Source organism: Cynocephalus volans, chromosome 6 (genome assembly GCF_027409185.1).
Source record: "Cynocephalus volans isolate mCynVol1 chromosome 6, mCynVol1.pri, whole genome shotgun sequence".
NCBI classification, from domain to species: domain Eukaryota; kingdom Metazoa; phylum Chordata; class Mammalia; order Dermoptera; family Cynocephalidae; genus Cynocephalus; species Cynocephalus volans.
Genome location: NC_084465.1, coordinates 110,053,532 through 110,078,926, shown reverse-complemented (window position 1 = coordinate 110,078,926; position 25,395 = coordinate 110,053,532).

The following is a 25,395-nucleotide window of genomic DNA, read 5'->3' as shown; positions in this document are numbered from 1 at the left end:
TACTCAGTCTGCTGATTCAAATGTTAATCTCATCCAGAAACACTTTCACATACACACCCAGAATAATGTTTAACCAAATACCTGGGCACTCCGTGGCTCAGTCATATTGACACATAAAATTAACCATCACACTCTCCTTAGTCTTCATACACAAGCCACACAGGCTCAGTGCACAGAATATGAACACATAGAATAATGAAAAAGGGATGCTGACCAGGAGAGTTCAGATGCCAATTCTGAAAGTGGTGCCATAGGAAGGCTACAATGACTTCATTCCAAACATAAGTTAGATTTTTTTTTTCAAGGAATCTTGTCCTTTAAAGCACAGACTGGCTTTTTATTTTACTAAACTCTAGTAGTCAGCGGAAAAGGTAGAGGATTTTGCTCTACAGCAAAGGAGGCCATATTGTCCCCAAGGGGGTGAAAATTGGTTCTTTGGGGACAGGTGCAAAAAAGTCTTACATTTTTTATGTCTAGCATGCATACACATATAGTGCCTAAATAGATACACAGTATATCTGTGGTATTAAAATTTCACTGAGGGATAATTGGGAATAAATATCTATAAAGTCTCTGTGGGGAGGAGAAAAATAATAATTTTTTATAAAGGGTTGAGAAAAAAACATTCTAAAACTGTAGACATCTAAAGCTAAAAGGCAGCAACTCCTTCATCTAATATCTCACCACGGACACTCGAAACACCCAGGTGTTTGGAACTTCCTAAAGGCCGCACAAGGAGTGAGTGAAAGAGCCTGGCATAGACCAGGACTTCTTGACTCTAGATCAATGTATGTTCCACATTTTTCACGCAAAAATAAAGATATCTGTGAGCAGAGTCCAGGTCCCCACATCTCATTAGCCCACATTCCCCACGGAAAGGACATAAACTGAATGACCTATGTGGTCAAATTACACAACTTTGGGATGCTTAGGAGGAGACATACTGTCTTACCATCTCAGTGGTGTCACAAGGGACAGCTGCAGGAGATGAAGAACACCCAGAGAGGTTGTAACATCAGGGCAGAAGTGTGTCAGGGAGCAGAAGGAATATAGAACTTGGAGAAGGAGGGAGAATAAATATGCTACAGGAAACAGGCATCCTTTCTGACTCCCTGCCCATCCTTCACCTAAAGTTGAACTCTTTCAACTGCTGCTTAAAATCCATCCAGAAAGCTGAGGAGATAGGGTAGAAAACATGAAAAAAGAAAATCTAGTGAATGATAACTAGGTTTTCTTTATCATCTGATAATTAAGTGACTGACTCACCTATGTGGCTGTCAGCTTCACAGTTTTCCCAGTGTCTGTTTCATTCATTCATTCAGTCAGTCAGTCATTTATTGAACACCTACTATATGCCAGGCATTGTCCCAGGCACTGGTATTGGTGGTGACAAAGCACTAATGCACGTAATAAAAATTAGATTTGGCTCTAACTCTAGGAAAATTTTAAATTTCACAGCAGAGCTAAGTAAGATAGGTACACAAACCTACATTTTAATAAAATTACCCTCTACTCCATGGCTGGCATGTGATTAGCATATTTTCTGACTATGTAGGAGAAACAGGCTGTGTCATCTGCATGAGTTCCACTCTCCTCTGGCAGGCTGCTTAAGCCATGTTTGAGGGCAGTCAGAACTAAATGAAATTACAGAAACAAAAAAGGAAAATGCCAAAAAAAAGAAAGAAAAAAAAGTTTTAATTGGCTTACTCTGATCTTCCTGCTGCGATTGTATCACCGTGTTGGCAGCTTGTCACTCGCAGTTGCTAGGCAACCCTGAGTGGTAAGGAGAACGTGTCAGCCCATGTTTTCCATCCTGTTGTTTGAGTCTCCTGGTGTCTGGAGCTCAAGTCTGGTTCTCCCTGACTCTCAACAGGGGTCTGGGATGCCCCATGCTGCCCCATGAATAAGCCTGACCTACTGCTCAAAGCTGCCTCATGGGCAAGTTCTTGATAAAACTTCAGTCCTTATTCAACAACGTAGTATGTTAGCTTGACCTTGATGGAAAGACCCCAGCAGCCCCATCCAGGTTTTCCTAGCCATGCGGGTATGTCAGCAGAGCAGGTGTGAGAGCAGAGACAGGAAAGATTGAACGCCTGCATGTGCTATACAGACCTGGGAGCCTTACTCTGCTGCTGTCTTTCATACGCACATTAATGGAGCTCCAAGTATGGGCTTTGCAGTCAGCCAGAACTGGGTATGTTTGTCACATACAAGCCATGTGTGACTTCAGGCACGTCACTTAACCCCTCTGTGCCTCTGTTTCATGATCTCTAAAGTGGGGATAACACTATTTCTATCCCAGGGTGCTGTTGAGATTTTACTAAGAAATATACATGCAAAATGTTTAGTACAATGCCTGGCATATAGTTAGTGCTCTGTATTTCAGCAATCGTTATCCAAGCAACTATGGAGAACTTTGAGGCATTCATAGAGTCCTGGGGTTGGAAAGGAAGTTAGCTAGTGATCACTGAATCTCCTCATTCCTCAGGTCAGGAATCTGAGACTCAGAGTCAGAGTGATGTGCCCAAAGCAACGTCTCAGGAACTTAAACTAGGGGCTTGGTTGCCATCATGAATCTTTACCAGGATGGAGTATAAAGCGTCCTCCTCTACTGAACATGTTCTGCAGGCACTTGGGCACCAGGGTTTGTACTGGGTAATCAGAGCAGCACTCAAGGGACACAGACACCCAGAAAACAGCCTCTTCACTCTGAACAAGTAGAATGTGCATCAGGCAGGGCCAGTGCCTCATTGAAGATGTCTGCGTATTTCCCTGGTGGCTGATAGAATAACCTGTCACCTTCAGAAGAAATCCACCCTCTTTACCATGGTATCCGAGATTTTTCTTGGCCTGGCTACTGCTCCCACTTGAGTCTAATTTCTTCCCCACCCCTCTGATCTTCCTGCTGATCATCAGATATGCCAGGGAGGCTCCTGCCTCAGGGCCTTTGCATGAGCTAATCACTTTGCTTGGAATGGAGATATCCATATGGCTCCCTCCTTCACTTGCTTCAAATTATTGCTCAACAAATTTCATAGCCTCACTGAGGCCTTTCATAATTCTCCTATTTAATATTGCCACCCCCCTCTCAAGCACTCTCTCCCCTGCTTTTTCTTTATAGGATATTGTCAACACCTGACACATGACCTACGTGTTCGCTGTCTCTGCCCCCAACCCAACTACACTGTAAACTCCACGAGGCACAGATTTTTGTATTTGCTTCATTGCTGTATTCCCAGTACCTAGAACTGGCACACATTAGGTCCTCATTAAACATTTACTGAATATACAGAAATCCCTGTATGTGAGGTTTCTTCTTCCCTGCCTTTCCCCACTTTTGCCTACTCACCCTTAATGATGCAGCAACACCATCACCTCCTTTTAGGAGTCTGTCCTCACCTCTTCTGACTGGAATAGGGGCTTTGCCATGGGTGTCCATAGAATCCTGTACTTTTTTCCAGAAGAGCAGCCATCAAATCGTTAACAACCATCTATTTACTTGGAGTCCCTCCAGAAGCTTGGCCTGTCCTACAATTAGAGGAGCAATTAAATAAAAAGGGGCTAACTAACAGTTTGACTAACTGCTCTGAATGATTTTCATAGACTAAGCTTCCTGCCGAGCCTTTCCCCTGCCTCAGTCCTAAGCCTAACACTTGGTCCTCTCCTACAGACTGAGCCACTTGAGGGGAGAGCCTACATGTAATTCACCTTTCTCTCTTTATATTCCCAACATATAGGGTAGCTCATGGCACAGCATAAGTATACAGAACTGTAGCTCAAATAATAACAGTCATTGTTTAATGACTGCTCACCCCAGGCCATGAATTGGTCTATTCAGGTTTTTCAACCTTGGTACTCTTGACAATTGGATCAGGACAGTTTTTTGTTGGGGGGGGGGCTGTTCTGTGCCTTATAGAATGTTTAGCAGCATCTCTGGCCTCTACCCATATGCCAATAGCACATGCAACAGTGGCGACACCCAAATTGTCTGCAAACATTACCAAATATTCCCTAGGAGTCAGACTTACCTCCAGTTGAGAACCATTGGTCTAAGTGGTTACTGTGAATTAATGAATTCAATCTTCACAGCAATGCTATGAGGGGGTGCTACAGGTGTGCAAAGTAAGGCTCAGAGAGGTTAGGCAATTCACTGAAAGCCACACAGCTAGGAATTACAGAACCAGGATATGAACTGGGCAGTCTGGCTCCTAAGTTGAGACAATGAACCACCTATGAACTAAGGTTGGGAGTGGGGTGGGGAATAAGATGGGGAGATGGGACTAACGGATATTGAGTGTTTATTACATCCTTGTACTATTCTAAGTCCTTAAATGGATTACCTCATTTAAATCTATCTAGACATGGACACAGTCATCACTATTTTTAACATTGTACAGAGCAGGAAACTGAGGCACAGAAAGCACCCAGCTAATTGGAGGCAGAACAGCCAGAACTCAAGTCCAGGCAGTCTGCCTCTAAAGCTCATGGTGGTGGGAGGTGAGGAGCAATTCTCACTCTGCTTCAAGTCTGTGCAAAGTCACGCTGCCCTTTACCCAGCTTTCACTGCCAGGCAAGCCTTGGCACAGTCCCCATGCTCCCTCTAAAATAACTTCACTGCTACTCACATTCAATGTGCCTGATTCCCCAGGGCACCAAGCCCTGAGGGTCATGAAGAGTGCTTTCATGTTGCAAGCGGTCTTACAAACAAAGCCAACTGCATGGGCGAAAGTGCCAGAGGCTTCCCCAAGGCTGGGACTTCCAAAGTGTGGGTAGCCTTTGTCTTCAATCAAACCAGGTTTAACAGAATAGCATGAGGTCAGCCTGGTGCAGAGATCTTAGGGGTGTTTTCAGAGTATTATGAGAGTCTCCTCTTACTAAAAAATAAAGAACTACGAGGCACCTTCCCTAATTCCCTTCTCTTCAGTCGTTACCAAAGCAGAGATGGTGTATGTTTCAGAGGCATCTCCTGACATGATTGCCCCAGTGTTTAAAATAATGATCAGATCATTTTCCCACAGCCATTTCATCCAATGACTCCAAATAGGATTATTGAGAAATTGCAAGGTCTTGCAGAAAATATCTCTTCTGACCTTGGGCGTTGTTAGTCAGGCTGACTTACAGGAAACATGATCTCCTTTCATTGTTAGAGATGACAATTCTGCATCCTCTTCTCCAAATAGGGTGACTCCAAGGTGTCAGGAGAGAATCCCTTTGAATGGACAATAATTTATCACCTGTGCATCCAGACACAAACTACGAGCTATGTTCACATGAGGGGGATGGCACGGTATGAGACTGTTTCTGTGACTCTCCCAGTGAAGCAATGTCAGCTTCTCGTAAGCAATACTCAGCTTCACCAAGATGCAGAGAAAAATATTATAATAGAGCACAATCAATTCTCTTTTTAAAGATTTCTTTTTTATTCTTAAAAGCCCAGCTTAATAAGTAGGTGAGAATAGTGAAGGCCAGGTGAGAAAAAAGAATGAGGGAAGATTTGCACTGTCAGATATTGAAATGTATTATCAAGCTTTAATAACTATAATGATAAATATGTGCACACAAGTATTGGCAAAAGGATCAATGAATCAAAATATATAGCTCCAAAGCAAATAGCGTACATTCTATTTCTCTCCCTCTCCCGCCTTCCTTCTATATACACACATTCACACACATACACATACAATAAATTTGTCATTGTAAATCAGTGGGGAGAGGAAGGTTTATCAATCGGTGTGCACTCAGGAGAGCAGAAACCAAACATTCTAGGTATTTCAGACAGAGAGGAATTTAATATAGGGGATTGATTAGAAATGCATGGAAAAGCCAAGGAACAAAGGGGAGAAAGTTATGTTGCCTATGTTTCTTCAACACCTGTAAGAAACCAGTAACTTCTCTAGAGCTGGAGAATTAGAACAGGGGAGGTGGTGTTATAAAGAGCCTTAGAGTCTGCATTCCTGCTGATATCCTTGCCAGAAGCAGAAAAACTGCTTTTCTACTTTTTCCACCTGTTAATCTCACAAGACTGCCTCCACTGGCAGAAACTAAACCCCAACTGCTAAGGAACTCTGGAAAATGTAGTTTTCAGGTTCTCAGCTGTGGTAGTAGAGTGGGTATATGTAAGAACAGGTACAGAGCTGAGATTCGAAAGACAATATCTGGCAAAGAGGGTTTATTTGATAATACTACAGAAAGCACTTGGTTAGCAACTGAGCAAAAACCAACACTTTTACTTTATGCTGAAAAAGCAAAATGAATTCCATGTCGTATAAAGGATCAAATACATACAGAAATACTCAAAGACAGAAAAGAAAAGGAACAACAAAAAAAACCCAGAAGACCATGAGAAAAAAATGTATGGTTCAGGGTGATGGAGAACTTTCTAGATATTAAAGCAATGAAAGACTTACAAAAAAATCATGTGTTAGAATAAAAACAATTTCTAATGGTCAGAGAGATGATTAAGAATCAAATTATTTAGAAGGCATATTTATTATATATATTAAAATGAGCTTAAAACCTAACAGATTACCAAGATGAAGCTGTACATACCCAATTTCACTAGAGAAATATGTGCATACAATGGGATAGTATTCAGTAGGAAAACAGGATGAATTTTAGCATACACATTAACATGGACATCTGCCAAGGATAACTTTGGGTGAAGTAAGCCACAGAAGAATATCTACAGTATTATTCAATTTATACAAACTTCAAAAACAGACAAACTCCATTGTTTAGGGATGCATGAATGAGTGGAAAAACTAAAGAAAGTCAAGGAAATGATGACCACAAATGTCAAAATTGCGGTTACCTCAGAAGAAGGAAAGAAAATAGAAGGCACATCCAGGAGACTTCTAAGGTTCAGAAATGTTTTATTTCTTAGGATAGATGGTGGATAAATTAGTGTTCACTGTATTATGATTATTATTATTACTTAAAGTATACATACACAAACTTTTGATACATGTCACAATAAAATTGAAAAACAAATACAGACGTACAGAAAAGTAAAAGCATGAGATGATATGAATAAATATTCAACAACATTTTGGATTGAAAGATTGTAAATTTAAATAATGAGATAGAAATTGTTTAACAATCAAATTAACAAGGATTCTAAACCTCATGGTTCTCATTGTTAGCGTGAGGGCAATGAAAAATTCCATTCTCTTGGTGGGAGTATAACTTGTTTAAGCATTTCTGAAAAGCAATTTGGCAACATATATCAGGAGGCTTTAAAAATGTCCATGCTTTAAGAAAATGGCAAGAAAATCAGATAAGGTTTTCATGTATAGAATCCTGGTCATTTTAGTGTTTTTATAATAGTGAGAAATTTAGAAACATGGGAGATGTCATAATAGATATAATATAACATTATAGCATTTAATGATGATTACAAAGAGATTGCCTTTATCACAGAGAAATGCTTATGTTAAATTATTTAGTGAGAAAAAGCAAACCAAAAAATGTTATACCCAATATGACCTCATCTATTAAAAAAAAAAAGCATACTGGAAGGAAATATAACAAAATATCAACAGCCATTGTATATGGGTGCCAAGATTATGGATACTTTGTTTTTCTTCATTTTTTCTATATTTTCCAATTTCCTAAAATGAGCAGTTACTACTTTTATGGTAGGGAGAGAAGGGTGTGGGAATTTGTAAAAAATAAAAGTCCAGTTTGACTTGTGTTTTCTTTCTGCCAAGTCGTATCACACCGCACTTCAGCTTTTAGCTTGGTGTTCTTCCAAGAACATTCTCTCGTGCAAGGAGATGGGAGGTTATGTTATTTCCACTTTCCATTCTTCATTTCCACCTTGACTTACGTAGTGATAGAGAAATGGAAACTAACAGTTATTGAATGTTGTCTTGGACATCATGTTATTCCTACATATCATCCCTGTGAGATAAAATACACACACACACACACACACACACCCATACACACATAAAAGCCACTAAATATATACACATTATATATTGTATACACATTTAAATAATACCCATTTTAATGTTGGAAAAACTGAGACCCAACAGGCTTAAGGCACTTGCTTGAGAGCACATGGCTAACAAATGGCAGGAAGGCACATCTGATTCCTGAGTTACTTCTCTAAACTCTTCATTCTCATATGATGAAGCCACTGAGGCAAGTGTGCTCTCACAGCCTTAATAACTTGGCTCAGAAGCCAGTCTGCCTGGGCTGAGACACTGCCTGTACTTACTAGGCATGGGACTTCAGGTAAGTTTTATTTAACTTCTCTAGGCCTCAGTTTCCACATCAGTAAAATGGGAATAATAACAGTGACTTCCTCATAAGATGTAGTACATGTAAAGTGCTTAAGACATTTCCTGACACCCAATAAAATTTGTCAACATTTTTATCTCTAATGGGATCTGAGCAAATAATGGGGACTCATTTGAGGTCATTTGTACTGTCACTCAACCAATGCCTTCCAGGGAATGCCATCAGAGATTACATGGCCCAAGACATGATTTCACAGACGAGAACACAGAAGACCAGAAAGATGAAGTGAATCACCCAGACCATCCATGGTAAGCGATTGAGGGTGGTCCTGACTATTTCCCCACATCCCTTCCATCACTGTATACTGCTTCTCCCTAACCCCCGGCCCCCGTGACCAACAGCAGGGAGGACCAGACTACAGCTGTGGAAAAACAGTCATCTCTTCATGCACACACTATTCTTTATGTACGTATTACCATTGTAGCTCACAACAACCCTGGGAGGTGGGCAAGGCAGGTACTGTGAATGAGGAAATGATCTTGAAGAGTTTAGGTTGTTTCTTCCCAGCCCCATATGGAACTGAAACAAGACCCCTGGAGCTCTTTGCAGAAAACTGTGCTGCCTCCAAGAGCTTTGTGTCTTTGCTGCATTAGGTAGCCAACTTCAGATCTCTGTAAATACATAGGCAGGAAAGAAATTTGGCTGATGGGTGTTCTCAGCCCCATTTCTCTCTTAAACCGCCCATAGTACCAGCTATTATTCACCAGCATCTCATGGGCAGGGAAGCAACTTTATCCAGCTCTTCATTAGTGGGCCTGACCCACTAAGTCTCTCTTCCAGAGCCCAGATGGCCAGGTGAGGGTTAGATTGATGACATCCTTCTTCCCACTTCCTGCTACCTGCAGTCTTGTGGTTAAACTGCCTACCTTCCTTATGCATGACTTTAACCTGTGATAGAAATCCTGACAGCAACCAGAACTCTCAAGAGCTGGCTGCTGGTGGGAGAATAAATTGGTAGATCTTGGGTAAAAGAACCATTATCTCTCAGGGCTAAAAATATACATACCCTATGACCCAGAAATTTCACTTGTAGGTACATACCCAGAATAAAGGAGTGTTTATGTTCATCAAAAGACATAGATATAAATATTTATGATCACTTTATCAATAACAGGCAAAACTGCAAACAACCTAAATGTTCATTGATGAGGAAATGGATAAATAAATCATGGCAATATTCACTCAATGGAATTTTATATGATATTAACAAAAGAATAAAATACTGCTACGTGCAACAGTATGGATGAATCTCACAAATGTAGCTATCAGAAAAATAAGGCAGAGACAAAAGAAAACATACTGTATAATTCCATTTATATAAAATGTGGAACTGGGCAAAATTAATCTATGGTGCTAGAAGTTGTATAGTGTTTATTACTGTGGGTGGTGGGGGTAGTTCTAACTAATAAGCAGTGGGAGGGAAACTTCAGGGGTGATAGAAATGTTCTGTATCTTGACCTTGAATGGCAGTTATCTGGAAGTGAACATATGTGAAAATTTATCAAGCTTAACTCTTAAGAAATCTGCAGTTTGCTTTACATATTTCACAATTAAAAAGTTAAAAAAAAAATCCTGCCAGCTGGATTACTAAGGATTCATTCATGAGGAACTCAGAATAATCCCTAAACAAAAGCCCATAAGATAAGGTAATCTTTAAAGTCAACCCATGGATCCTGCATTCCAAGTGGATTCTTTTTCATCCAAGACTCTATCCCCAGGCTGGATAAATATCTCCTCTCTAAAATGCCACTGGCACTGTCCTTGCTGTGCTGCTCTGTGTGTGTTTTTGTGTCTGTCTATTCCTCAGAATGCATGCCCCAAGAGTGGGGACCATGCCTCATTAATCTCCTTTCCCCAGTACCTAACAGAGCTCCTGGCTTAGAGTAGACACATAGTAGGTACAGTGGGATAAACGAAGGAGTGAGTGCAGAAAAAAGAATGAACATGGCACACACAAATATGATCTATGATCACAATCTGGAAAACTACAGCTGGGCTGTGAGCTGTAGAAACATTCTTTAGCCAGCACGATACAGACCAGTGGTTCTCAAGCTGGGGAGATTTTGCCTCCCAAGGGACAACTGGTAATGTTGGGAGATATTTTTATCATACATAGGGGTGGGGGTGATGGTCCTGCACCTGGTGGTGCAAAATATCCTACAAGGCACAGGACAGCACCCCCCTTCCCAACACACACACACACACACACACACACACACACACACACACACATCCAGCTCAAAATGTCCATCATGCCAAGGCTGAAAAACCCTGGTATAGAGGAACAGGTGCTGAACACAGGAAGAAAGCTTTGAGTTCAAATGTCAACTGGCTGCTTATTAGCATTGTGACTTTGGATAAGATATAAAACCTTGCAGAGCTTTCTCACTTACGCAAGTAGAGCTGATGCCAGCTTAATAGTAGTTGAAAAGATTAAGTGGGCTAAGCTATATGAAGGGCCTGGCTCAGAACAGGAGCCCCATGAGACTTGGTTCCCTTCCCTCTCCATTCCCCATTTCTGAACCTTTCCTTAGAGCTATAGATGGGCAATTTTTAATAAGAGAAACAGCTGTCAAGCAATGCTTCTTCTCCCTCTGCTTAAGAAACTACTGAAAAGTGAAACTGTCTGTGAAGAACACATTTTATTTCCCGGGTACATCAATAACCCCTGTTCCTAAAGAAATGCATTATTAAATGATAAAGTCAACATATTCAGAACTGAGGCCCACTCAGTTGCATCCCAAGGTAGTCTGAAGTTTTCCCAGTGTGGCAGGTGTCCTGCGAGCCTGACTCTGAAACACGAATTCTGATTTCCCCTGCTTTCCCTCACGTTTCTTTAAACCCACACAAACACACTGGGTTCCCGGGAGATACAGAGCAGTGCCTCATACAATACTAGCACAGTGTGCAAGCGGCAGAGATACCGTGAAGAAAGAACCCAGCCTTGTTCTTTGCAAACTGGAAGTGGAATTTCCCACAGGGCTCAATCTAAGGCTTGCTACATTTGTCTGCCAATCCCCTTTATGTATTTATGAGAGTGACTGGCCCCTAGGCAATCCGAAGCTGGAATCTGTGTGCTGATGAGGATGTAGTTTCGCTGTCCTTGGTGCTGAAAAAGTCTCAAAATGCTAAGGGTTTTAGGGTCACTTTTGTATTTCCATTACTCACATTGGCCAGGGAATATGAGACAGAACATTAATATATATTTTAACATTATTTTAGCAAATGCTTAATGTAGATTATTTGGAAAACATATAGAATGAAAATAACAAAAATGACTAATACTTACGGAGCGTATGTTACTTTGCAGGCATTGTTATTGACTTTACCTTATGGGGTATGTACAATATATTCTCCATTTTTCAGATGAGGAAAACTGAGGCAATACCATCCCTTAACTTTATCTTCCAGTGACACCCACATTGACAAGAAGAGCCAGGCTCCTGCATGGGCCGACCCTTCCACTTGGCTCTGCCTCCCACCTCCTATCATCTTCTCAAAGACTTGGTTTGTCTTGGCTCCTAGAATTAGCATTCTCTCTCCTGAATCATCAGCCTCTCTCTTTCCCCTGAACAATTCCCATTGGCACACTAACATGCCCCAGTATTTCTCATCTTATAGAAAAGAAACAAAGGCCCTTGACCATCTAACCACTTCCTTATTTCTTTGCTTCTTTCAAACAGAAAGCTCCTTGAAAGACTGATTTTTAATCACTTCTTCATTTCTCATTTTACATTCCTTCTTTAAATCCCCCCTCCTCCCAATGGCTCTAGTCTAAATCAACAATGACAATCCTATTGGCAAACTCTATGGTTGCTTCTCTGAGCTCTTGTTTTAGCTCCTGGCAGCATCTGACATCAATAACCACCCCCTTCTCAGAATACTGATTTTTTTCCTCTTGACTATTGTGTTACCACTAAATCCTAGTTTTCCTCCTAACTCCACAGTCCAGGTTCTCAGTCTTTTCCCCAGATCTTTTTCTTCTGCTTAACCTAAAATATTAAGTGTCACAGGGATCAATGCTGAGAAGCCTTCATGTCTCCAACTATACTCCTCATCCAGTGAGTAATCTCATTCAGTCCCATGGCTTTAAAAACCATCTATATGCTGATGCTTCCTACACTTATATCTTCAGGTATGATGTCTACCTTGATGTACAGACTACTACATTAAATTGCCTCTCCAATCTCTACTTGGATGTCTTATTATCTCGAACTTAATAAGATTGAAAAAAACTTCTGATTTTTTTCCCTCCCAAACCACCTTCTACCCTAGTTCTCTTCAACTGAGGAAATTTCACAACCACCCAGTTTTTCAGGCCAAAATTCTATGAATCCTCATTGATTTCCCTTATAGTTCCAACCAACCCTCCAATCAAGTTTTATAGACTTAGCCTACAAAACATACCCCTATTCTATCAACTTCTTTCTATCTCCAGTGCTATTCCCTAGCATCTCCACCCTCTCATCCATGGATTGCTATAAAATTTCATTTTCTATTTCAATTTTGTTTGAATAGATGGTCTACGTATTCAAAATTCAAAACATGCCAATCTGTCCTCCATTGCCTCAGTTCCATCCCTATATTTCATAGGTAACTAAATTTTCATTTTGGGGGGTGTCCTTCAAGAGTCTTTATGCAAATACAAAACATATCCTCTTTTTTCTTACACAAATGTTGGAATATCATGCATTCTGTTCTGTTCCTTGGTCCTTTCACTTTGCAATACGTCTTGGAGATATTTCCATATGGATACTTGAAAAGAACTTCCTCTTTATTTAGTTGCTTAGTATTCCATCATATGGCTGCAATGACATTTATTTAACCAGTAATCCATCCTTTGACAATTGGGTCATTTTCAATCTTTTCGTTATCTCAAACAATACTGTAATAACCTTTTATATAGTATTGTCATATGTGCCATTATATCCATATTATAAATTACCAGAAGTAAGATAGTAAAATTGCCGAATCAAGGGAAACATGCAAAAACCACTTAACTCACTCTCTCTCTCTCTGTCTCTCTCTCTCTCTCTCTCTCTATCCCTATATTAAATTTCCAAGGGCAACTATAGAGGTGTTTTTAAACATGTCATTATACTAGGTCATTCCCCAGCTCAAAGCCCTCCAATGGCTTTCCATTGCATATATATGAGATTTAAGTGCCTCACTCTGGTCTTCAATGTCTCCTTGCTTTGGGCTTTGCCTACTCAGCCCTCACTCAGGACTCCAGCAGTTCTTCTTTGCATTTCTAGAACATGCCCAACTCTCTTTGCCTTGGCACTGGTTCATCTCTCTGCTTAGAACTCTCTCCAACCAGATCTTGACATTTCTCACTCCCTATCTTTAGGCCAGCTTAAATATCACCTCCTCAGAGAGGCTTCCAGGACACTCCATCTGAAGCCCTCCACCCTGTCCCTCACTGCTGGTGCCATTCCAGATATCAACATTTTCTTTATAACTCTTCCTTTTTCTATCCCCTGGTTTTAGCAAAGTGTCTGACAACAAGTGTTTGCTGAATGAATGACTGTTAACATCCCAGTGTATTAGCTACAGCGTATATCTCCAAATGCACTTTTTGCATAGGTGAGATGATTTCATGCATATAAGTTTGCATCTTGGTTTCATCATCTAATATTCTATTTAAGCATTTCTCCAGGAAATTAAAAATTCTTTGCAAACCCCCTTTTTTATGAATTCAGAACAATTTATCATAGGGCAAGAGTATAACTATTTTAATCATTCATTTTTGTTAGATGTTTAGATTGTTTCAACATTTCCTTCTATTATTTGAATTAACACAGTAATAAACACATTGATGCATAAATATTTGTCCATAACTTTGAATATCTCCTAGAACTGGATTTACTAGGTTAAAAGGGTGAGGTTTTTTCCAAGCCACAAGATATTCTTAGCAAACTGTGTGTTGGAGGATGGCAGTAATTTATACACTTTCTTGCAGTAAATCACTCAATCCTCATCAGCTTTAATATTTTTTCAGTATTTACTAATTAGATAGAAAAATGATTCACTTTTTAAATTCTTGCCTTTTATAACTAATGAAATTGAATATTTTTATTGGTCATTTTTGACTGATCAATAATAGCATATATAAATGCTCATTTCCACAGGCTTAGGAAAAGTTTGGCTCTTTTAAAGCTCAGGCCCTCGAATAATCTGGCTGTGAATTTTCTGCAATGGAAAAAAAATAGTAAATAACCTTGTGAGATTACTACATAAGTACTGCTTGCTTTTCACCTACGTTGGGAAAAGATGTACCTCCTGTATGGTGCAATTTCCGAGAAATGCATTACACTCCCCTCTTTTCCACGTAGGATGTAATTTCCAACATCATTGCTACATCTTCCACGAGTAAGGCATTTTTGAATTACTGACGGATATTTTGAAGGTTCCTCATGAAAGTTCATCGACCAGCTTTTGTTTTGCTCTTTCCTGGATCATACTTCTGTTCAGAACCGGCTATTAATTTTAATAATTTAATTTTACCCCTTTCCTAGGAATAAAATCCATGCATGTGTCAGTATCAGCAAAATAAACATAACCTCTCTCTTCTATAGCTTCAGCTCACCTTTAAGCTAATCTTAATATTTTTGACAACTGTCTTCCAAACTAGGCATATTATCCAATGATATCAAATTAGCATGTTACAAGAGTGTTGCACAAATAGCCTACATTGATTCATAGATGACTTTAAAAATTCAGTGAGCCAAGAATCCCACATTATTGATTCATGCTAACAAAATGATGGAGCACAGCTAAATCTTTACAACGCATGCTGGGCAGAATGACATTTACAAATGCAGACAGACGGAAACCAGTTGAACGTAATTCTTTAAGGATTAAACTGATGGCTGCAAATTAGACATGAAAAGGTAAGCAGTCTCACTGCTGGGATTTGGACTTAGCCTCTGGGTCCGGGTTTAATTTGCCCTCATCCCTGGTTAACCACCCTGCTGACCAGCTAGTTGTATATAGTTTCCCGTGACTATGTCAGGTTAATTAAATTGGTTTGTAATGCATGGTGTGTTACCACTTCGACTTGCCTCTTTGACTTTCAATAACAACTGTTCTCAGGGAGGCCATGCTTAGGATTGTCACAGTTGGAGGCTGTCATTGTGGAATACCAGATGAGCCCACCCAAGGGCTTGTCGAGACAGAATATCGATACATCCCTTTGTATCTGATTCTTCGTTGGAATTAGACACCGTAGTCTCTGAAAGCTTGGAAACTCTCAGAACCTGATTTTTAATTGTTGTTTTCTGTTTGAAGCTATGAGCTTGACTTCATAGCTCCTCGTTCTAGAGAACAACTCTGCCTGCCATTTCTGAGTAGTTTCAAGGTTAGACTGATAAACATCACCCAAAGAACAGAAAATCTAGTTGATAACCTTTGAGATAACTCAGACAGTCTTAAAATTCATAATGATTATGCTTATCAGCAAAGTAGAACAGTGACAGAGTGAGAAACATTTTGCAGCCATGGAGTGTAACAGAAAGCACCTGTGTTTGGAAATCAAATTCTATCCCTGCCACTTACACAGTGAGGGTTCAATACATGTTATTATGTCCTAGTTTTCCCCTTCCTACCTCTATCCAGCAGGGTTATTTTGAGACTCTATTGGGATGGCTGAGGGAAGCGCCTCTAAAAGAGCCTAAATCACACAATCCTAAAAGACTGTGGTCCGCGTTTGATTGTTTCTTGGCTCCGACTCTCTCTTTCTCATCTTTTCACAGCATTATTTTCCTTCCCTACTCTCCTCTAGGCACTTACATTTTGGGAAACAGCGAGAATACACCCAAAGAAAAACTCCAGGAGAGGACAATTTTACAGATATGGAATTAACATTTCTGAAATAGTTAGGACTCTTTTTGTTGAAAGTGAGCAAAACGTAAACAAAAATCTTGAACTATCCTGAGAAACAGAGGTAAAGCGTCTGTCTCATAGAACACAAGCATTGTCCAAACAGCATAAAATATCCTTGACAGGCTAAAACACAGAACTGCCAATTTTTAAATTTATAATTATTCAGTTTAACAGAGAGGTAGAAGAGACTGATGGCATGTTTATTAGTTGTGGCAGTGCAGCAGAGCAGAAATTTCCTAACTTTTGAAATCTGAGTTTCATACAGTAAATTCTGTGGAATTTGGGGTAACTAACCTAACCTCATTAAGCCTCAGTTTCCTCATCTATAATATGGAGATAATGATGGCCATAGTTGTGAGTAATCTTATGGCTCAAATGATGCTGTCAGGATTAAATTTTTTTAAGTCTTACAACCCCACCTTTTGCTGTGCTGGCTTCATTTTTAGGATCCTGGGTGGCTCCCAGCTGCTCCAGCCTTCTACTAGGTTTAAGTCCAGGTGAAATGCAGAAGTCTTCCCAAAAGTTCGGATGCTTTTTTATTGGCCTGGGGAACGTGGGTGCCGATTGAAGCCTCAGAGTCCTTTTCCATCCAGAATCATAAAGTCAGCACTCCAAAACTGTGTGGATAGAAAGTGGAAGTGATGGATTCCCAAACAAAACAAGAGGCTGTGGCCAGAAGATGAAAGAATGGATACACCAGAGGCAAAGCACAGTTGTCTGCCCAACTGAAAATCAATGGTGATGTTGCCTGTGTCAGTAGTTCTTAATCCTGGTTGCAGATTAAAATCACCTAGGGAGTTTATTTATAACAGTAATAATAAAATAAAGGATGTCTGGGCTCCAACCCCAGAAAGGTTGAATCAAATACTCTGAGTGTGGGGACTAGACAGTGGTGGTTTTTAAAAGCACCCAGCTGATTCTTACATTCAGCCAGGGTTGAAAACCCTGTCTGTGTAGACTTGTATAGATATTGACCTTGCACACAAACCACACATTCAGATGAAATGCTTGAAAGTGGGATTTTCTTTTGAAAGTTCTTCTACAGAATCAAGGCCAAAATTCCCATCTAAGAAGTTGAAAAGACTGTAAATTTAGAAGAGTCCAGGATTTTGTCAATGTTGTCACTTCTCAAGTAATTACAGACCTTCAGAGTTCTGAAAGATTTGGACTCAAAGTATGAATCAGCTGCAGTGAAGTCTGTTATCATCCAGTTTGGTTTTGTTTCTGTGTTTTTTGTTTGGCTGGTTGGTTTTTTCTTTTTTGCATATCTCTAATGATTGTGAACTCACAGCTTTACGGAGGAACAGAGTCCATTTTTTTTTTCATAGCTCTGACTCCCTAAGACCTACATATTGATTAGAATTCTGATCCAGAAGCTCTACAAAATCACACTTCTCTCTCTCTCTCTCTCTCTCTCTCTCTCTCTCTCTCTCTCTCTCTCTCTCTCTCTCTGCCATTAGCATGCCTTAAAATGTACTGGCCGGATAGCTCAGTTGGTTAGAGCATGGTGCTGATAACACCAGGGTCCAGGGTTGATCCCTGTACTGGCCAGCCACCAAAAAAAAAAAAAAAAAAAGGCACTCCTAGTTATCGAGCACAAAGCCCGCAACTAGTTAGTGAGAGAGCTGGAGGCTGATCCAGGATTACTTGTAACTACTTCGATATTATGCCTCCTATAGTAAAAACAAAGAGGAAGGTTTTACTAAAACTTGGGAAGCTGGAAAACAAAATGACAGAAGTGATCCCAAACAAATGTGTTATGGCAATAAATGTAAATTTTTAAGCTTCCTAATTAAAAATCAGAGACTCTGAGATTGGGTCAAAATTAAAATCAAACCTTATGCTGTTTGCATTAGCTAGGCCTAAAACAAAATTACATATTTGAGTTAAATGCAAAAGAATAAGCAAACAGGTTCCAGTCCAGTGCAAACAGAATTTAGGCCAGGGACTGCAAGTGAAGTCAGGTACTGTAGAATTCAAGTACAATATCTTAAAGTAGAACAGCAGGATTTATTTTATACTGATAAATACGTAATTCACATGGCCAATCAACAGTCAGAAATGTTTACTTGCTGAAATCATTAAATACCTAGAGCTAAAATGACGAGCAATACAAGAGACAAATGACATAAATACATTGGTGGTATGAGATTTTAACATAGAGTTTTTGATGGATTAAGTAGACAAAAATAAATAAGGATATAAGGGATCTGCATGATATAACTAATACTGACTGAATAAATTTGTAAACATTATATCAAGATGATAATAAAAGTCTTAAAGAGTTCAATAAATAAAATTTCCAAAATTTTTATTTTATTAGGTCATGTACCCTCAAAACAACAAAATCCAATGAATGGTAGGTATTTCAGGCCACATTTGGGGGGCATGTATAGAAAATGCTAATTTAGAAGAATATATAGAAAATATATATAAAATACTATTATCTGGGCATATATAAATAGAAAATACCCTTTAAAATATAAATAAGTAAGCAAACAAAACCCAAACTACAAAAACAAAAACAAAAAACAAAAAAAACTGAAAAAACACCCCAAGCTTTTACAAATTGCAAAACTCTCTCCTAAATGACATGTTGGTCAAAAAAAAAAAAAATTAAAATATTAGCTATATATTATTTAGAAATTAACAATTTAAGAAAACACAATATACCAATAATGTAACGATCCAAGATTTCAGCCTTAAATTTTATTAGTAAATATGATAGAATGAAAAGAGATAATGAAGGAAAACACATTAATGCAGTTTTTTTTCAAAGGCAGCTAGTGAAAACTAGGAAAAGCAATGGAAGAAATGAAGGGCAGATTTTTTAAAACCCCAATAATTTAGAACAGCAAAGGGATAACTGTATAGTTAATGTATAAATTGAAGGCTATTTTCTTTGTAAACACAAATATTTTAAAAATTAAGAATTAGAATAGTAACTAATATTTATAGACCACTTAGTATGAGCCTGGCAGTGGTTAAGTATATTATTAGCAATATCACAGGGAAGCTACTGTACTATTATTATCCTGATTTTACAAATGAAGAAATTGAGGAAGACAGAGGGGAACTAAAGGGCCCAAGATAACAAGTGGCAGGTAGCAAAGATGTTATTGAAATATTGTCATCATATTCCATGACCTAAGCTCCTAACCAATGCTCATACAGCCTCTCCATATGAAGTAGAAATAAGATTAAAAGCTACAGATAAATAATGATAAGATAATGCAAAGTATAATAAGTGCATAATCATGTGCTACATAAATTTGAAAATCTTAATGATATTGATGGTTTCCTAGGAAAATATGAGTACTGACTCAATGGGAATCTGAGTATATCAATAACTTTGGGAGAAATTGAACAAGTCATATAAAAAGCATCTCTGAACAAAGTACTAGGCCTAAAGTACTCTAAATGTTAATTATTTCAAAATTTTGAAAAATAAGTAATTCCCATGCCAAGTAACTATTTAGGAAGAAGCAAAAAAAGAAAAAAGAAAAACTGCGTCCTGACTTTTTTAGTGAGGTTGGCATGAATCTGTTGCTAAGACCTAATAACAATAGCCAAAAAGGGAGACAGCTCCAACCCAATCTTACTTATTGATATAAATATAAACATGCTAAATAAAATAATAGCAAACTTAATTCGGCTATGCTTTAGAAGGATAATTCACCATGATCAAGTAAATTTTACTGCAGGAAACCAAGGATGATTTAACATTAGGAATCATTTAATATTCAGAAATCTATTAACATAATTTATCACATCAATGGGTTATAGGAAAAATACCATAATCAAATATCACAAGGGATTAGGCAAAATTCAATATGTGATTTGTTTTTTTAAATGTAGAAATCTTGGAATAGAGGAATATTGTTGCTAACATTGTAAAGACTAGCTCTCACATATCAACAACCAACACTTTACTGAACTGCAAAACACCAGAAACACTCCCACTGAAGTTCCGGATGAAACAAGAGTCCCTGCTTTTCTACAGTTTTAGCTATTAAAGACAAGTAGAAAAACAAAAGTCTGGTTTAATGCCAGCTTGGAAGCACAGGCATTGGCGTTAGGCCTGGGTTAAGATCTCAGCTGCCTCACCTACTAGCAATTGAGAACCATTTTGGTAAATTGGTAAGTTCGTTTCCTCTGTACTGGGAACAGCGATATCCACCCCATAAAGGACGGTGAGGATTACATGAGCAGACACACATAGAGCTCTTGGCATGGGGTCTGACACAGTGCAAAGGCTGAATTTATGACTTTCAGGATCAGTTGCAGACAATATGAGTATAGACCCAGAAAACCCAGTTAAGACAACTCACAAATAGTTAGAAGTACCAAAGAATTCAATAAAATGTACAGAGGCCACACAAATACATACAAATAGCAGTGAAAACAGAAAGGCCCCCAACAGGCCTCCTGCTACCTGCTGCGGGTACTTTGCTCATGCTGTTGTCTTTACTGAAAGAACCTGCCCATCCCATCCTTGCCTCATCCCTGCTTGGCCATGACTTGTAATTATCACTTAGATTTCAAGTCTGTCATCCCCACCTTGTGGAAGCTTTTCCTGACCTACAGGCCAAATCCCCTACCATGTGTTTTTTTAACTGGAGCATCTTCTTTGCAGCACTTACCATGCAAAAATTCTTTATTTTTAATGGAATTATTGAATTAATGCCTGTTCTCCCCTCAGGGCTTAAGTTTGTCAGAGTACATTTTTTTAGCTATTAAAATTATGTTTATGTAAAAGAATTTAATGTCTACATGTACTTCATATTATTTTTAAATGCATCAGCATATAGCCATACAAACCTCATTTTTAAAGGTATCCATTGATTATAACACCAAGGTCAAGGGTTCAGATCCCTGTACCAGCCAGCTGCAAATAAATAAATATATACATTGATATATGCATTGATAAAGAAATAAAAAGATACTCATCAACATGTTAACAATGATACTAGATTTTTATTTTTTAATTTTTCTTTCATTTTAATATTTAATAATGCTTTTCAATGTTTAATATAGATGGATACTTTTCTTCTTTAAATAATACCCAGGAACTTATCAAATATCTAAATTTCAAAAAACCTCAAAATAGATAATTTTCTATTTTTTAACCATCAGGTGACAGGTGCTTGGTTGGCCAGTCATTGATGCTGACCACATATAAACCTCTCTATTCCATAGCAATGTCTTCTTTCAAAAAATTACCTGCCTAGCCAATAAACTATCATTCATACAGAAGAGAACAAAGGCTTGAGTACATAAACATTCAACAGTGATGATAAAAGCTGCAGAAATGCTTTAATCTCATAAGAACAAGCCCATATCTTAGCCCCCACAGAATCACACACCTGACACCCCTTCACTTACACACGTGCGTGCACACACACACACACACACACACACATGCCTGACACCACCAATCAATCACTAAATGCACATTAAGCATCTGCTACGCAGCTCAGCCCTGTGCTAGCTTCTCCAAGGGCTTAGTTACTGTCCTTGATGAAGTCATTGGTGACCAAGACCAACACATTGAGAAAAGAAAACCAACAGCACAAAATTAGGATGAGAACACTGACAAACAAGGGGTAGACAGTAGCTTTGCACATTTTCAGAACTACACCTCCCCACCCATCGGGGGCTGCCAGCAGGACTCCCAGTGGGAGTGTGAATCGACTCCCTTGCTATTTCCATTGCAGCAGCATAAATAGAAGAATGGCTAGAGAACTCCCCATGCTACCCAGATACATTGAAACACCTAAATCAAGTTCCACTTTCTTGTCACCCCCCCACTCGGCACACTGGCCTCTAGTCTCCGACCTTCTAGAAAAGCCCTTCTCCTTCCATCTTTGGCATTTGATTTTGCTTTTTCCCCCAGCACCTGCCATGCCTGGGTCAAATGCCCATCCCCTGTCTTCCGGAGCCTCCTATGGTCCTTCAGTTATTGTGCTTTCCACTTGTATCCTACTTTCCCCTTGCCCTCCCTGATTCACTTGCCAGACGAAAGCTCTTTGAGGTCATGTTTTATGTATCTCATTGTGCCCAGTTCCTAGTTCTGTGCCCCTGCGTATACTCTGTGCTTGGTATATTTGTGTTACTTTCTGTGAATGACAAAAGGAAAGAATGAATAAATGAAATTCACCTCTGGACACCTTTACAACCTTCAATTGCCTTTGCTCAAGCTGCTCCATACACCTGAGATGCCCTTTCCTCAGTTAATTTCCATATGTTCAAATTCTAACCCCCACCTTAAAGGTCTAGAACAAATGCTGTCAACTCCATGAAAACTCCCCAACCCTCTCAGCTAACGATGACTTATCCCATTTCCAATTCCTGTAGTCCTTTATCAGGATTGCCATACCATTCTACCTTGACTAAGTGTTACCTGTGGAGATATTTTTTATATCCCTCCCCATTGATTGATATGCTCTGTGATAACAGAAATTGTGTGTCACCTCTCTCTGGGCCCCCTCCCAGTGAGCACCATACTGTAGACAATAAATAAATAGATGACAGGTAAGTGGATACATACAGAATTAGTGGCTTTGAGGTGTTAGCCCATGTTCATTCCCCTGTGGTTGGATTTGGCAAAAATGAGCAGAAGAAGTGGTATAGACAAGCTCTTGGATCTTATTCAGAGCTCAAATTTTCCCATCACTGCCACATTTTGTGAGATGTTCTCTAACCTGGCCTAGCAGGAAGTGTGTGTGATTTACTGTAAGTATCCGAATGCACTTAAAGTGTCCAAAGAAACATGAAACCATCATCTGGGGAGACATCATTGATGAAATTCTTTCTGGAAATATATCCTTCCAGGAGAGGTGTGTGATGACATCTGTACATAGTCTCATCAAAACATACATCTGCAGAGAGAAGACCGGCTGGACACAGCTCAAGGGCTGGTTGTCCTTGCTCTCCTCTAACTTTGGGGCCTTCCCAAACATGCAATTTTTCTCCTTTTTCCTGGGCTGGATCTTGGCGGCTTCTTCAGCAATAAGGGGAGTTATTTTGGGGAGACAGTTGATACTTGGCGAGTCCTCCTACAGATCAGCAATAGCTGCTTGAAATGTTAAATGCCTCCCAGATGGAGATACTTAGCATTTGTAGGAGGAATAATTTGAAGGCGAAAGATGCATTTGTCTTTTTGGCATCCTGTGGATTCCGTTAGAGAAGACAGAGAACACTGTGAATCCTGCCATCCACATGTCAGTGTTTTCTTGGAATTTTGCAAGTTCCAGGTGACTGTGCTATTTCTTCTCTAGGGCTATCAAGTTTTGGATGTGCCACAGCTCAAGAGAAAAGTGTATGAGGCTGAGTCTCAGAGGTTAGAGAGTTGCACAGTTCCCAGAAACCAGCAGGGCTCAGCAAATACTCAGCTGCCATTAGCAAATACTTCAGCCACATGGACCAGATGGTTTTTACTTCTGGGTGAGATCTTTTATATACAAGAAAGCTTGAGAAATGTGGTGCAAACTAGCAGAGAGAACCAGGGATTGAGACATGAATTGTGTGCTTGCTTCTGCCACTAACGTACTCTTTGTGGCCACGGGCAAATGTCACAAAGCCTTGGTTTCCCCACCTGTGAGATGAAGGGATTGGATTAGATCATCTTTAAGTTCCCCTCTAACTAAAGAACAATGCTATGGCTCTAACTGTCAAGGCTTTTGAAGAAGGGAGGTGACATTATTGAAGGGGGACCATGGAGCTGTCCTTCAATATAAGCTTCCAGGTGTTAGGAAGGGAAGACCTCATGGAATCGTTATTGTGCCCCATGATTCATGGAAGGGATAACGTGGATCATTTGCTAAAAAGACAGAATCAATCACTCTTTTTCCTTATTCATTTTCTGGACACCCACAGGGGCTCCTTCACCACCAATAAGCCTCACCAGTAAGTTATGACTGAGGAAGCAGCTGCTATTAGCACCAGGCTAAACTAAGCCAGATAGAAAGCTTAGCAATTGCTCCTAAAAATTGTAGTGTAGGTGGACTTGCTTCACACTGAGATGCAGAAAGAGAAGTATACCTTCTTTATATTCTATGACTGGTCTCACATTCTTCAGAAATCATCTCATACCCTTGGGTAGAAGGGTGGGGAGGAAGGGGGTGCTATACTTAGTCCAAATCTGGTAAGCTTAGTCCTGTTCCATAATGTAAACAATTTCTATAGGAAACTCATGCTCTTTTGGATAATGCCCTCCTTCTAATTTCCTTCCTCTCCTTCTGATCAATCATTCCTGAGGTAGATTCTCAGTACTGGGGACACAGGAAGGAGAGAACCTTGGGTTCTTACATGCTTCTGGCTCCCCTGTTCTCTGAAGCAATGCCCTGTGCCCAACTGGTCACTGGTCACCTTATTGAGATCTGATAGAGGAGGTGGGGCTGCTGAACTCATGTACTGTTTTCTCACTTTGTCAGGACCTGGATTCTGCTTGATTCCAGCATGTCCTCTGCTCTAGAAATCCTATATGGTCGCTCTCAGGAGCAAGGTAACTTGCCTTATCCTGGCAATCTCCACAGATACTCTTAGCTACCCTCTTTCTCTTCTATCATGAGGCACAGGAAAGCATCTTGGTCCATTCTAAAATATCGGATAATATAGGACTCTAGTATCACTTGGGAATAATAATGCAGCTTCTCTGTCTCTCTCTCTGTCTCTCTATCTCTAATCTCTCTTCCCTTCGATCATGTTGTACTACTATCACTTTAACATGGAAGCTTTGATGTTGGTATAGAAACAGCTCGGAGGTGTCCATTCACCAAATTGCAACCTACATCCAGGCTTGAGCCTGAAAAGAGATGGTAAAGATCCATGTGTCTCCCAACATCTTCTCCTTAGCTCAATCTGTTCTGAGCCAGAAAAAAAAATAAAGTAAAATTTCCACTTCTTTCTGTCTTGTGATGATTTCACCTACATTTTATCCTCCTCTTTTCTGGGATAATTTTTTTTTCTACAGTTTTCTTGAGGAAAATGGTACTATGGTTGTCTGGGAATGTGATTTTTGTGGTATAAAGTGAAAATGAGCAATACTTTAAAGTATTATTTTCATTATTCAATCACTTCTTCAATTGCTGAAAGAGATTTGCTTGACTTGGGGTGATTCACTTTCTCTTTAGTGAGACTTCCAACTATAAAACAAGGTGGTTAGACCTTACGTCCATTAAAATCCTTTCCAGTTCTTATGTC